Source organism: Myxine glutinosa, chromosome 3 (genome assembly GCF_964187855.1).
Source record: "Myxine glutinosa chromosome 3, kmMyxGlut1.1, whole genome shotgun sequence".
NCBI classification, from domain to species: domain Eukaryota; kingdom Metazoa; phylum Chordata; class Myxini; order Myxiniformes; family Myxinidae; genus Myxine; species Myxine glutinosa.
The window spans coordinates 23,894,627-23,906,279 of record NC_136263.1 but is presented as its reverse complement, the minus strand read 5'-3'; the positions used below and the strand labels follow the sequence as shown (position 1 = coordinate 23,906,279).

The 11,653-nt window shown below is 42.1% G+C and overlaps 1 protein-coding gene across 1 annotated transcript in view; it reads left to right on the top strand.

Moving 5' to 3' along the window:
* Positions 1 to 206: 206 nt before the first annotated feature.
* The window catches only part of LOC137423750 (uncharacterized), a 60,506-nt gene continuing 49,059 nt past the window's right edge, over positions 207 to 11,653 (top strand). Inside the window, exon 1 of the mRNA XM_078773774.1 lies at positions 207 to 282. The gene's annotated coding sequence lies outside the window, so the exon portion shown is untranslated. The remainder of the gene's footprint in view (positions 283 to 11,653) is intronic.

Genomic DNA, 11,653 nt, shown 5'->3' with positions numbered 1-11,653 from the left:
GGGGGGTGTATAAAACTAGCATGAGTGAAATAAACGATAAATGTTAAAGAGCATATCTATACCTTGACGTATGAGCACCTCGTTATGTTTGGTAAAACCCCAAAATTATCTGTTTTTAAAATGCAAATCGCCCTCAGCTCCTCAATCGGTTCGGTTCTGAACAAGTTAAAACATTTGGCGGCGTTTGGTTTGGTCCATTTGCCGCTTTGAGGATACTTGAGTTGACACTGACAGCCCTGATCCGGTTCCCGCGCAGCGAAGGAAACGTGCACAGAGTGAGTCGTGAGTAAAGGAAGAGCCGAAGAATTGTGGGGATTTTAGTTTTCAACATCATCGCGAGTAAAGGAAGAGTTGTGGAGATTTCGGGTTTTAGATTTCGTTTTGAGGGTTAGACTTGTGGAGATTTTCGGTTTTAAACATCTCGGCCATCAGACGTCATGAGTTTTCTTCTTCTTTCGTGCAACAACCCTTGGGATTACGTGATCCCTTCACAATGAGTCCTAAATATCATTATATATTCAGAATATCAATGTCCCCAACGTAAAAAGCTGCACAGAAATTAAAAAAGTGAAATTTAAAAACAGAAAAATACTCATTATAAAAAGTTCGTTGACCTCGGTAGTGTAATAAAAATCAACCAATCAGTGAGGCCATAACGCAACGTTCGTGGTATTGACCAATCACATGTGTTGTGTTATTGAACTGTGTACCGGGAGAAAGCAACATGGCTGCGCCCAGGCCTATTCACGCGTAGTCGAAGCCTGTTGAGTTTTCTTCAAAACTTTGTGTTATGCATGTCGTTCCATCAACTAAAAGTAGATATTTTTATTTTTTTTATTTTTTATTTTTTTTTGTATACAAGATCGAGGCTCGTGAAAGAGCGAACATTAATCACACAGAAAGATAAACCGACACATAAAACATATAACATCGGGAGCGGTAGACAAGATGGGGAGAGAGGGGGAAGGACACAAACAGAACATTTGAGAGCAGGGACCGAGAGACATGGAGACATGGAGACATCGAGAGATCTGAGAGAGGGCGAGGGCTTTGGGGGGGCGGGGGGGGGGGGGGGGTTGGAGAGGTATAAAAATAAAACATATGGACACTGCCAGGACTTCCAGGAAAGAAGTTGGAATTTCAAACAAGGTGGATCTGGGGTGAATTAGCGGGGGTAGAAAAGATCAAGGTTTTGGATGGGGGAAGATAAGAGATGGTGGTGAACAGCTGTTTTAAAGACCTGGAGGGAGGAGTGGGATTGAAGGGAGTGAGGGAGTTTGTTCCAGAGGCGGGAGAAAAGAGGAATGAAAGAGTGAAGGTGAGCAGAGAGCCGAGATTTTGGCAGTTTAACTATAAGAGGGTTGCTGGCAGATCTTGTGCGACCTGTAGGAATATTTGGGGGACAGAGCACAGAGAGAGCTGGGGGTGCAAGGCCGGAGAGGAGTCGGTAGTCGGTATTACAAGTAATTATTGGATGAAGTTTGTGAGCTTTGCAGCTGAATGGAGAAAGTTTGACTGTAAGGAAGGCAATGTAGTTGAAGACATTTCGAATAAACTCGGTGTCGACTTCGTCGATGTGCAATCTTGTATAGACGCTGTACCGAGTAGTAGTAACGTAATGTGGGCTATCATTACGAGTGCTGCAGAAGATTTTGCGATGTCAGCAAAAGAGAAGTCATGCTCAAACAAAACCAAAGAAGAAGGTGAGTGACATGAACAATCATAAGCTCTTTAAATATTTATCAAAACTAGCTGATGTCTAACGGTCAGTGTTAGTCATTTTAAAATTTATTTAGTAATTATAGTTTAGTATTATTTATCTGTAACGTTTGGTTGACAATGACATGAAAGATCCCTTTCACCGAGATGGGCGAATATCCATCCCGCAAATTTTGTGTACCCTTGCCAACTCGTGCTCCGATATTTTCCCCGTACAATGTACATGATTGAAAGTTTTTTTTCCCCATAGAAAGTAAATACATCTCACCTCAATGTACATGCATGCTCAGGGGCTCATATCCTTACAAGCTTTGCTTCTTTACGGACCCCTCCACAGTATCACCCATCTTAAATACTTCTTTTTTACTTTGACTTAATTCAAAATTTTTAAACTTTCTCCCATTAAAATTGTTATTGATATATATTTGATAAAAAAACAACAAAAAAAACACCTTTAGAGGCCATTTTTCCCCGCAAAGCGGGGGTTGGCCTTTTTCGGGCACCGTGGTTGTTGTTTTTTTTTTGTTGGTCCCCTTTTTTAAGCAATGTTTTACGGCCGGATGCCCTTCCTGCCGCCAACCCTGTTTGTCGCCTTTTTACGACACAGGGAACCTTACCAGTGAGCTGGTACTCAATTAGCCGACCTCGGAAGGATGACGGGCTGAGTCAACCCCCCTGGCGTTAATTCAGCGATCGACCGGGATTCGAACCCAGGATCGTAGGATCCTAAGCTGGCACCTAAGCCGCTACACCAACACCAGGCTAATATAATTGATATATATTTGATACTGTGGAAATAAACTGAACTGAACATAAATGTTTAGAAATATTTGTTCCTGTGAAATAGTAAGGTCTGAAATGTATTTCGCTGACCACAGAGAATAATTTTGTAGAAGATTTTAAAAAGTTTATAAACAATGCTTATCTAAATCAAAATCAGTTGACCGGGTTCACCACCCATAGGGAAACCCCTGGCCATTTTTTTTTTCATTTGATTTTTTTCTTCAATTTGAAGTGTTTTCGCAAAACATTCCCCACCCATGGGGTTAACTCTGTCATTTTAAAAACTGAAATTTAAAAACATACATCAGAAGGCACCAGAAGAGCTCTGCACTCTCAGGATTCGATCTTGCGGGCTTACTGTGTGAAATATGAAACCCCCACACTTTTTTAAAAACCTGGGGAGAACCCTGAATGGGATATGCATTGTATTTACATTTTTTTTTTTTGAGAAAAAGTAAGTGTTATTGAAAAGAATGTAAAAATTAGACATGCAAGTGGTGTATTTTCCAACAGTTGTTGATTTTTCCCCATTCTTTCTTAACTTCCGAAGTCTGTATTTTTATTTTAGTTTTTTGATTGTTTATTTATGTTCCATTTTAATGCAGATGGAGGGACAGACATGCACGAGCTTGACGAGGGCCCTGTTGTGAGTTCAACAGCTACATGTAGCACCGGGGAGCCCAGCAGAAAAAGATTGCTCAGATCTGAAAGAACAAAGACTCCAAGTTCATGGAGCAGACGGTACATGTTTCCTGATGAGTGTTGTTTGTGTCACTCAAATAGATACAAACGCAACCGCATCACTGGAAAAAGATCACTGTCAAGACTTCTTACGTGTGAGTTAGTAAATGGTGGTCAACTACTGGAAGCAGCACGTAGAAAAGAAGATATTTTCCTACTACAGGAAATAGAGGGTGAAGATTTAGTGGCAAAAGAGCTTCAATATCACCATGACTGTTACAAAGACTACACCAGATTTCTAACCAGACCGAGCAAGCCATTGACAGCCATTCAGAATGGTTATACCGAGGCTTTTCTGAAATTCAGTGAAGATATTATCAGAAAGAGGATCTTGGTGAGGAAAGAAATCCTGTCTTTGGGCAAACTAAACAAGATTTTCAGAAATATCATCAAAGAGGTGGATGGAGTTGATGCACCGTATCGGACATGGAACTTAAAGAAACGTCTGCAGAAAACATTCCCACAACTTACCTTCTTGACACCTTCCAATCGCAACATGAGTGACATCGTTTTCAGTGAAAACCTATCAGCAGATGATCTGGCTGAAGATTTGATGGACAACTCTTCATCAACTGACAGCTCAACAGATGAGGAAGACAACAGCGAAATCAGTAATAAACCAAAATCATCCACTCATGCACCCTCTGTAAACAGTCATCTACACACTCTTTATAATGCTGCCCTTGTGATAAAGTCAACAATTTCTCGTAACCAGCACTCACCTGTGGCCCTCTACAGCAGCACATCTGACATTACGGAAAGCCAAGGATGGTATACCTTACCAACTCTTTAACTTTTTGGCTTGGCTTTTTGGCACATCAACTGAACCCAAAGACACAAATAATGTAGATGTATCACATGATTGTGAGAACAAGCTGTTGTCAATAGCCCAGGACATTGTATTTTTGGCAACAAAAGGCAAACGAGTGATGCCAAAGCACACAGCTTTAGCGACAGCGGTGCGCCATTTGACTGGATCTGCTAAGTTGATCGGGATACTAAATGGATTGGGGCATAGTATTTCACACCACACTTATGGAACACAATACTTCCCTAGCAAAACGTCAAATCGACTTGGGTGAAGATGCTCTTCCACAGGGAATTCAGCCTCACACTTTTACCACATTAGTGTGGGATAACATTGACTTTGGAGAGGAAACACTATCTGGGAAGGGTATGACCCACAGCACAAATGGCATCATGATTCAGAGAGCAGCTCAACCTTCAGTGGATCCACCCACTAATATCCAACCGTTTATGGGCCATGGAAAGAAGAAGGGACCCAATTCCATCGGCATTGCAGTAGATATGATAAGAAATATCCATGAAAAGGCAGAGGATAAAGCCAGAAAGATGAACTTGGCATACAATATGCTTAGATATAAGCATACCGCCGTTCCTGGTTGGACACGATTTAACACAGTGTTATGTAAGGTGTATCCACGAATGACTACTGTATCATACTTGCCGGTATTAAATGCAAGTCCAACAGATATGGACACAGTTCAGACAATCTTAACTCGAAGTGTCAAGTATGCTGATGCATTAGCACAGGAAGTCATTGTCGTCGTATTTGACCAGGCAATTTACGCTAAGGTACCAACAGATCCGCTGGAGAACTCAGGAATTCAAGGAAAGACTGGTTGTACGCCTCGGTATGTTTCATACCAAGATGGCATACCTAGCCTGCATTGGTAAAAGATATCGAGATGACTGGGTTTACTGACATATTGATTGAATCTGGTGTAATTGCCCATGGATCCCTGAATGGAGTTGTAACTGGGCATCACTACAACAGAAGTATGCTCATAAAGTTATGCATGATGCCTTGCGCTACCTGCAGTGGGAAGCATACATGGCTAGTCTGGAAGATGGAAAAGGTACAGTAATTGATGTTATGGAGAATTTACATACCGGATTCAACCAGGAAAATCTTACTGAAGAGTTAGAGCCAAGCATTCCTAGATGTAACATCATCGTTTGCTGAATTCTTACAGAAGAGGAGCAAAGAAAGTGCCACCTTCAGGTTTTGGTCAATGTATGTTGACATGGTTGAGAATGTCAATGTTTTTAACCAGGGCTGCAAGAACAGGCAATTGGGAACTGCATCTGTCAGAGAATTCTACCTTGGTTATTTGCATATGACAGACCAAATTACTCCCGCTACCTGTCGGCTTACTACCTTGAAATGTGTGACCTACCCGAAAAAATATGCCCCCAAATCATGAAAAACTAAGATCAAATAAAAGGTAACCATGGCAATACTTGACCCCATCCCCAAATAATATTTAAGAAAAGTCACCAAGTTTGGTGGTGATCGAATGCAGCATTAAAAAGTTGCGGGCAAAAACATGGTGAAGGCATGTTTTGCACAAAAACCCGCTTTGCGGTTGCACAAAAACCGCTTTTCACCGCTTTGCACAAAAAAGGTGCAAAAACAGATCCCAGCAACGACAGACTAATCAGCCTTCTCCCAATTATCAGCAAAGTCATGGAATCCATCATTGCTTCAGATATGAAATCTTTCCTCTTCTCCAATGGCTTGATTTCTGATCATCAATTTGGTTTCAAACCTGGTCACTCTACTCTGGACATGCTGCTTCTGCTTTCTCAACAATGGATGGAGGTCCTCATTGCCAAACAGGAAATTAGAGCTGTCTCCCTTGACATATCACGTGCCTTCGATACGGTCTGGCACCCTGCTCTGCTCACCAAACTCTCCTCTTTTGGTATCCATGGAAATCTCCACGCATGGCTGGCGGACTTCCTCTCTGGTCATAGTCAACGTGTGGCCCTGAATGGGTTTCTCTCATCTCCTCTTCCTGTTCAGGCTGGAGTTCCCCAAGGCAGTGTTCTGGGCCCTGTGCTTTTTCTGGTCTTCATCAATGATCTCTGACTCTCTTGAAAATCCTCTCTATCTCTTTGCTGATGACTCTACTCTCTGTCGCTCCATTCTTCATCCCTCAGATCGGCAGTCTGCAGCCTCCTCACTCTCTGCAGACCTTGACAAAATCACAGACTGGGCAAACAAGTGGAACATGTCTTTCAATCCTGACAAATCTCACACTCTTACGATGTCTCTCCGAAAAGACCGACTGGACAACCCTCCCATCCACTTTCTGAATAATCCTCTCCAAGAAGTTCTGTCACTCAAGGTTTTGGGTCTCACTATCTGCCATGATCTTTCCTGGGAAAACCACATTTCAAATCTGGCCTCCAAAGCCAGTCGCCGACTGGGCATCCTCCGTCGTGCGAAGTCCTTCCTTGGCACACCTGAGCTCCTCACCACATACAAGGCTTTCATCCGCAGCTCAATGGAATACTGCTCTCCCCTCTGGGCTGGTGCTCCTGCCTCACACCTAGCTCGTCTTCACGCTGTTGAAACCAAAGCATTCAGAATCATTGGAATCTCCCGCGATGAAGCTTACTCCAAGGGCCTCTCACTCACTCACCGCAGACAGGTTGGTGGTCTTTCCGTCTTCTACCGACTCCTCTCTGGCCTTGCCCCCCCAGCTCTCTCTGGGCTCTGTCCCGCAAATATTCCTACAGGTCGCACAAGATCTGCCTGCAACCCTCTTATGGTTAAACTGCCAAAATCAAGACTCTCTGCTCACCTTCACTCCTTCATTCCTCTTTTCTCCTGCCTCTGGAACAAACTCCCTCACTCTCTTCAATCCCACTCCACCCTCCAGGTCTTTAAAACAGCTGTTCACCACCATCTCTTATCTTTCCCCATCCAAAACCTTGATCTTTTCTATCCCCGCTAATTTCACCCCAATTCCACTTTTTTGAAATATCAACTTCTGTCCTGGAAGTCCTTGGTGTCCTTGTGTTTTATACTCCCCCCCCCCCCTTCCCACGCCTCCTCCCCCCAAGCCCTCTCCCTCCCACACATCTCCCTGCTCTTAAATGTTGTGTGCTCTCAAGTGTTTGTGTGCTTCCCCTTCTCTTGTCTTCCGCTCCCTCTTTTTATATATTTTGTTTGTCTGGTTGATTTGTTTGTGAAGTAAATGTCGGCTCTTTCACGAGCCTCGATTCAGTATACAAAAACAAACAAAAAAAACAAACACCCGTCTAGGGGGATTTACCTACTCCAAATATTTGTTAAATTATATAAAGTGGTGACAATGTTGACATCATCCACAAAACACTATAAAACACTGCATGAAACCATATTTATTTGTAACGTGTTGTTATGGTATATTCGTCTAATGTACAAAAATATGATTTACATCAACTACACGTTATAAATTAATGTGCAGGTTTTTTTTTCTGGGGACATACTGATTTTAACTCAGAGGGTCATTTGTACAACATCTATGATATTTTTAGGTGATCCCAAGCATTGTTGCACGAAATTGGAAAATTGAGCCTATTTTCCACCGATGCCCCATGGCCTAATCATGTTGAGTAGAGGAAGAGTTGTGGAGATTTCGGGTTTTAAACATCGTCGTGAGGAGGGTAAGATTTGTGGGGATTTTGGGTTTTAAACATCGTTGTGAGTAAAGGAAGAGTTGTGGAGATTTCGGGTTTTAGATTTCGTCTTGAGGGTAAGACTTGTGGAGATTTCGGGTTTTAAACATCGTGGTGAGTAGAGGAAGAGTTGTGGGGATTTCGGGTTTTAAACATCGTCGTGAGGAGAGTAAGATTTGTGGAGATTTTGGGTTTTAAACATCGTTGTGAGTAAAGGAAGAGTTGTGGAGATTTCGGGTTTTAAACATCTTAGTGAGTAAAGGAAGAGTTGTGATTATTTCGGATTTTAAACATCGTCGTGAGGAGAGCAATAGTTGTCGAGATTTCGGGTTTTAAACATCGTCATGAGTAGGCCTAAAGGAAGAGTTATGGAGTTTCGGGTTTTAAACTTCATCGTGAGGAGAGCAAGAGTTGTGGAGATTTCGGGTTTCAAACATCTTCCTGAGTCGGTGAAGTTGTGGAGATTTTGGGTTTTAAACTTCGTCGTGAGTAAAGGAAGAGTTGTGGAGATTTCGGGTTTCAAACATCTTCCTGAGTCGGTGAAGTTGTGGAGATTTTGGGTTTTAAACTTCGTCGTGAGTAAAGGAAGAGTTGTGGAGATTTCGGGTTTTAAACATCGTCGTGAGGAGAGTAAGATTTGTGGGGATTTTGGGTTTTAAACATCGTTGTGAGTAAAGGAAGAGTTGTGGAGATTTCGGGTTTTAGATTTCGTCTTGAGGGTAAGACTTGTGGAGATTTCGGGTTTTAAACATCGTGGTGAGTAGAGGAAGAGTTGTGGGGATTTCGGGTTTTAAACATCGTCGTGAGGAGAGTAAGATTAGTGGAGATTTTGGGTTTTAAACATCGTTGTGAGTAAAGGAAGACTTGTGGAGATTTCGGGTTTTAAACATCGTGGTGAGTAGAGGAAGAGTTGTGGGGATTTCGGGTTTTAAACATCGTCGTGAGGAGAGTAAGATTTGTGGAGATTTTGGGTTTTAAACATCGTTGTGAGTAAAGGAAGACTTGTGGAGATTTCGGGTTTTAAACATCGTGGTGAGTAGAGGAAGAGTTGTGGGGATTTCGGGTTTTAAACATCGTCGTGAGGAGAGTAAGATTTGTGGAGATTTTGGGTTTTAAACATCGTTGTGAGTAAAGGAAGAGTTGTGGAGATTTCGGGTTTTAAACATCTTAGTGAGTAAAGGAAGAGTTGTGATTATTTCGGATTTTAAACATCGTCGTGAGGAGAGCAATAGTTGTCGAGATTTCGGGTTTTAAACATCGTCATGAGTAGGCCTAAAGGAAGAGTTATGGAGTTTCGGGTTTTAAACTTCATCGTGAGGAGAGCAAGAGTTGTGGAGATTTCGGGTTTCAAACATCTTCCTGAGTCGGTGAAGTTGTGGAGATTTTGGGTTTTAAACTTCGTCGTGAGTAAAGGAAGAGTTGTGGAGATTTCGGGTTTCAAACATCTTCCTGAGTCGGTGAAGTTGTGGAGATTTTGGGTTTTAAACTTCGTCGTGAGTAAAGGAAGAGTTGTGGAGATTTCGGGTTTTAAACATCGTCGTGAGGAGAGTAAGATTTGTGGGGATTTTGGGTTTTAAACATCGTTGTGAGTAAAGGAAGAGTTGTGGAGATTTCGGGTTTTAGATTTCGTCTTGAGGGTAAGACTTGTGGAGATTTCGGGTTTTAAACATCGTGGTGAGTAGAGGAAGAGTTGTGGGGATTTCGGGTTTTAAACATCGTCGTGAGGAGAGTAAGATTAGTGGAGATTTTGGGTTTTAAACATCGTTGTGAGTAAAGGAAGAGTTGTGGAGATTTCGGGTTTTAAACATCGTCGTGAGGAGAGTAAGATTTGTGGAGATTTTGGGTTTTAAACATCGTTGTGAGTAAAGGAAGAGTTGTGGAGATTTCGGGTTTTAAACATCGTCGTGAGGAGAGTAAGATTTGTGGAGATTTTGGGTTTTAAACATCGTTGTGAGTAAAGGAAGACTTGTGGAGATTTCGGGTTTTAAACATCGTGGTGAGTAGAGGAAGAGTTGTGGGGTTTCGGGTTTTAAACATCGTCGTGAGGAGAGTAAGATTTGTGGAGATTTTGGGTTTTAAACATCGTTGTGAGTAAAGGAAGAGTTGTGGAGATTTCGGGTTTTAAACATCTTAGTGAGTAAAGGAAGAGTTGTGATTATTTCGGATTTTAAACATCGTCGTGAGGAGAGCAATAGTTGTCGAGATTTCGGGTTTTAAACATCGTCATGAGTAGGCCTAAAGGAAGAGTTATGGAGTTTCGGGTTTTAAACTTCATCGTGAGGAGAGCAAGAGTTGTGGAGATTTCGGGTTTTAAACATCGTCATGAGTAGGCCTAAAGGAAGAGTTATGGAGTTTCGGGTTTTAAACTTCATCGTGAGGAGAGCAAGAGTTGTGGAGATTTCGGGTTTCAAACATCTTCCTGAGTCGGTGAAGTTGTGGAGATTTTGGGTTTTAAACATCGTCGTGAGTAAAGGAAGAGTTGTGGAGATTTCGGGTTTTAAACATCGTCGTGAGTAAAGGAAGAGTTGTGGAGATTTCGGGTTTTAAACATCGTCGTGAGGAGAGTAAGAGTTGTGGAGATTTCGGGTTTTAAACATCGTCGTGAGGAGAGTAAGAGTTGTGGAGATGTTGGGTTTTAAACATCGTGGTGAGTAAAGGAAAAGTTGTGGAGATTTCGGGTTTTAAACATCGTCGTGAGTAAAGGAAGAGTTATGGAGTTTCGGGTTTTAAACTTCATCGTGAGGAGAGCAAGAGTTGTGGAGATTTCGGGTTTCAAACATCTTCCTGAGTCGGTGAAGTTGTGGAGATTTTGGGTTTTAAACTTCGTCGTGAGTAAAGGAAGAGTTGTGGAGATTTCGGGTTTCAAACATCTTCCTGAGTCGGTGAAGTTGTGGAGATTTTGGGTTTTAAACTTCGTCGTGAGTAAAGGAAGAGTTGTGGAGATTTCGGGTTTTAAACATCGTCGTGAGGAGAGTAAGAGTTGTGGAGATGTTGGGTTTTAAACATCGTGGTGAGTAAAGGAAAAGTTGTGGAGATTTCGGGTTTTAAACATCGTCGTGAGTAAAGGAAGAGTTGTGGAGATTTCGGGTTTTAAACATCGTCGTGAGGAGAGTAAGAGTTGTGGAGATGTTGGGTTTTAAACATCGTGGTGAGTAAAGGAAAAGTTGTGGAGATTTCGGGTTTTAAACATCGTCGTGAGTAAAGGAAGAGTTATGGAGTTTCATGTTTTAAACTTCATCGTGAGGAGAGCAAGAGTTGTGGAGATGTCGGGTTTTAAACATCGTGGTGAGTAAAGGAAAAGTTGTGGAGATTTCGGGTTTTAAACTTCGTCGTGAGTAAAGGAAGAGTTGTGGAGATTTCGGGTTTTAAACATCGTGGTGAGTAAAGGAAGAGTTGTGGAGATGTCGGGTTTTAAACATCGTGGTGAGTAAAGGAAAAGTTGTGGAGATTTCGGGTTTTAAACTTCGTCGTGAGTAAAGGAAAAGTTGTGGAGATTTCGGGTTTTAAACTTCGTCGTGAGTAAAGGAAGAGTTGTGGAGATGTCGGGTTTTAAACATCGTGGTGAGTAAAGGAAAAGTTGTGGAGATTTCGGGTTTTAAACTTCGTCGTGAGTAAAGGAAGAGTTGTGGAGATTTCGGGTTTTAAACATCGTCGTGAGGAGAGTAAGAGTTGTGGAGATGTTGGGTTTTAAACATCGTGGTGAGTAAAGGAAAAGTTGTGGAGATTTCGGGTTTTAAACATCGTCGTGAGTAAAGGAAGAGTTATGGAGTTTCATGTTTTAAACTTCATCGTGAGGAGAGCAAGATTTGTGGAAATTTCGGGTTTTAAACATCTTCCTGAGTAGGTGAAGTTGTAGAGATTTCGGGTTTTAAACATCGTTGTGAGTAAAGGAAGAGTTGTGCAGATTTCCGGTTTTAAACTTCGACGCGCGCGTGCG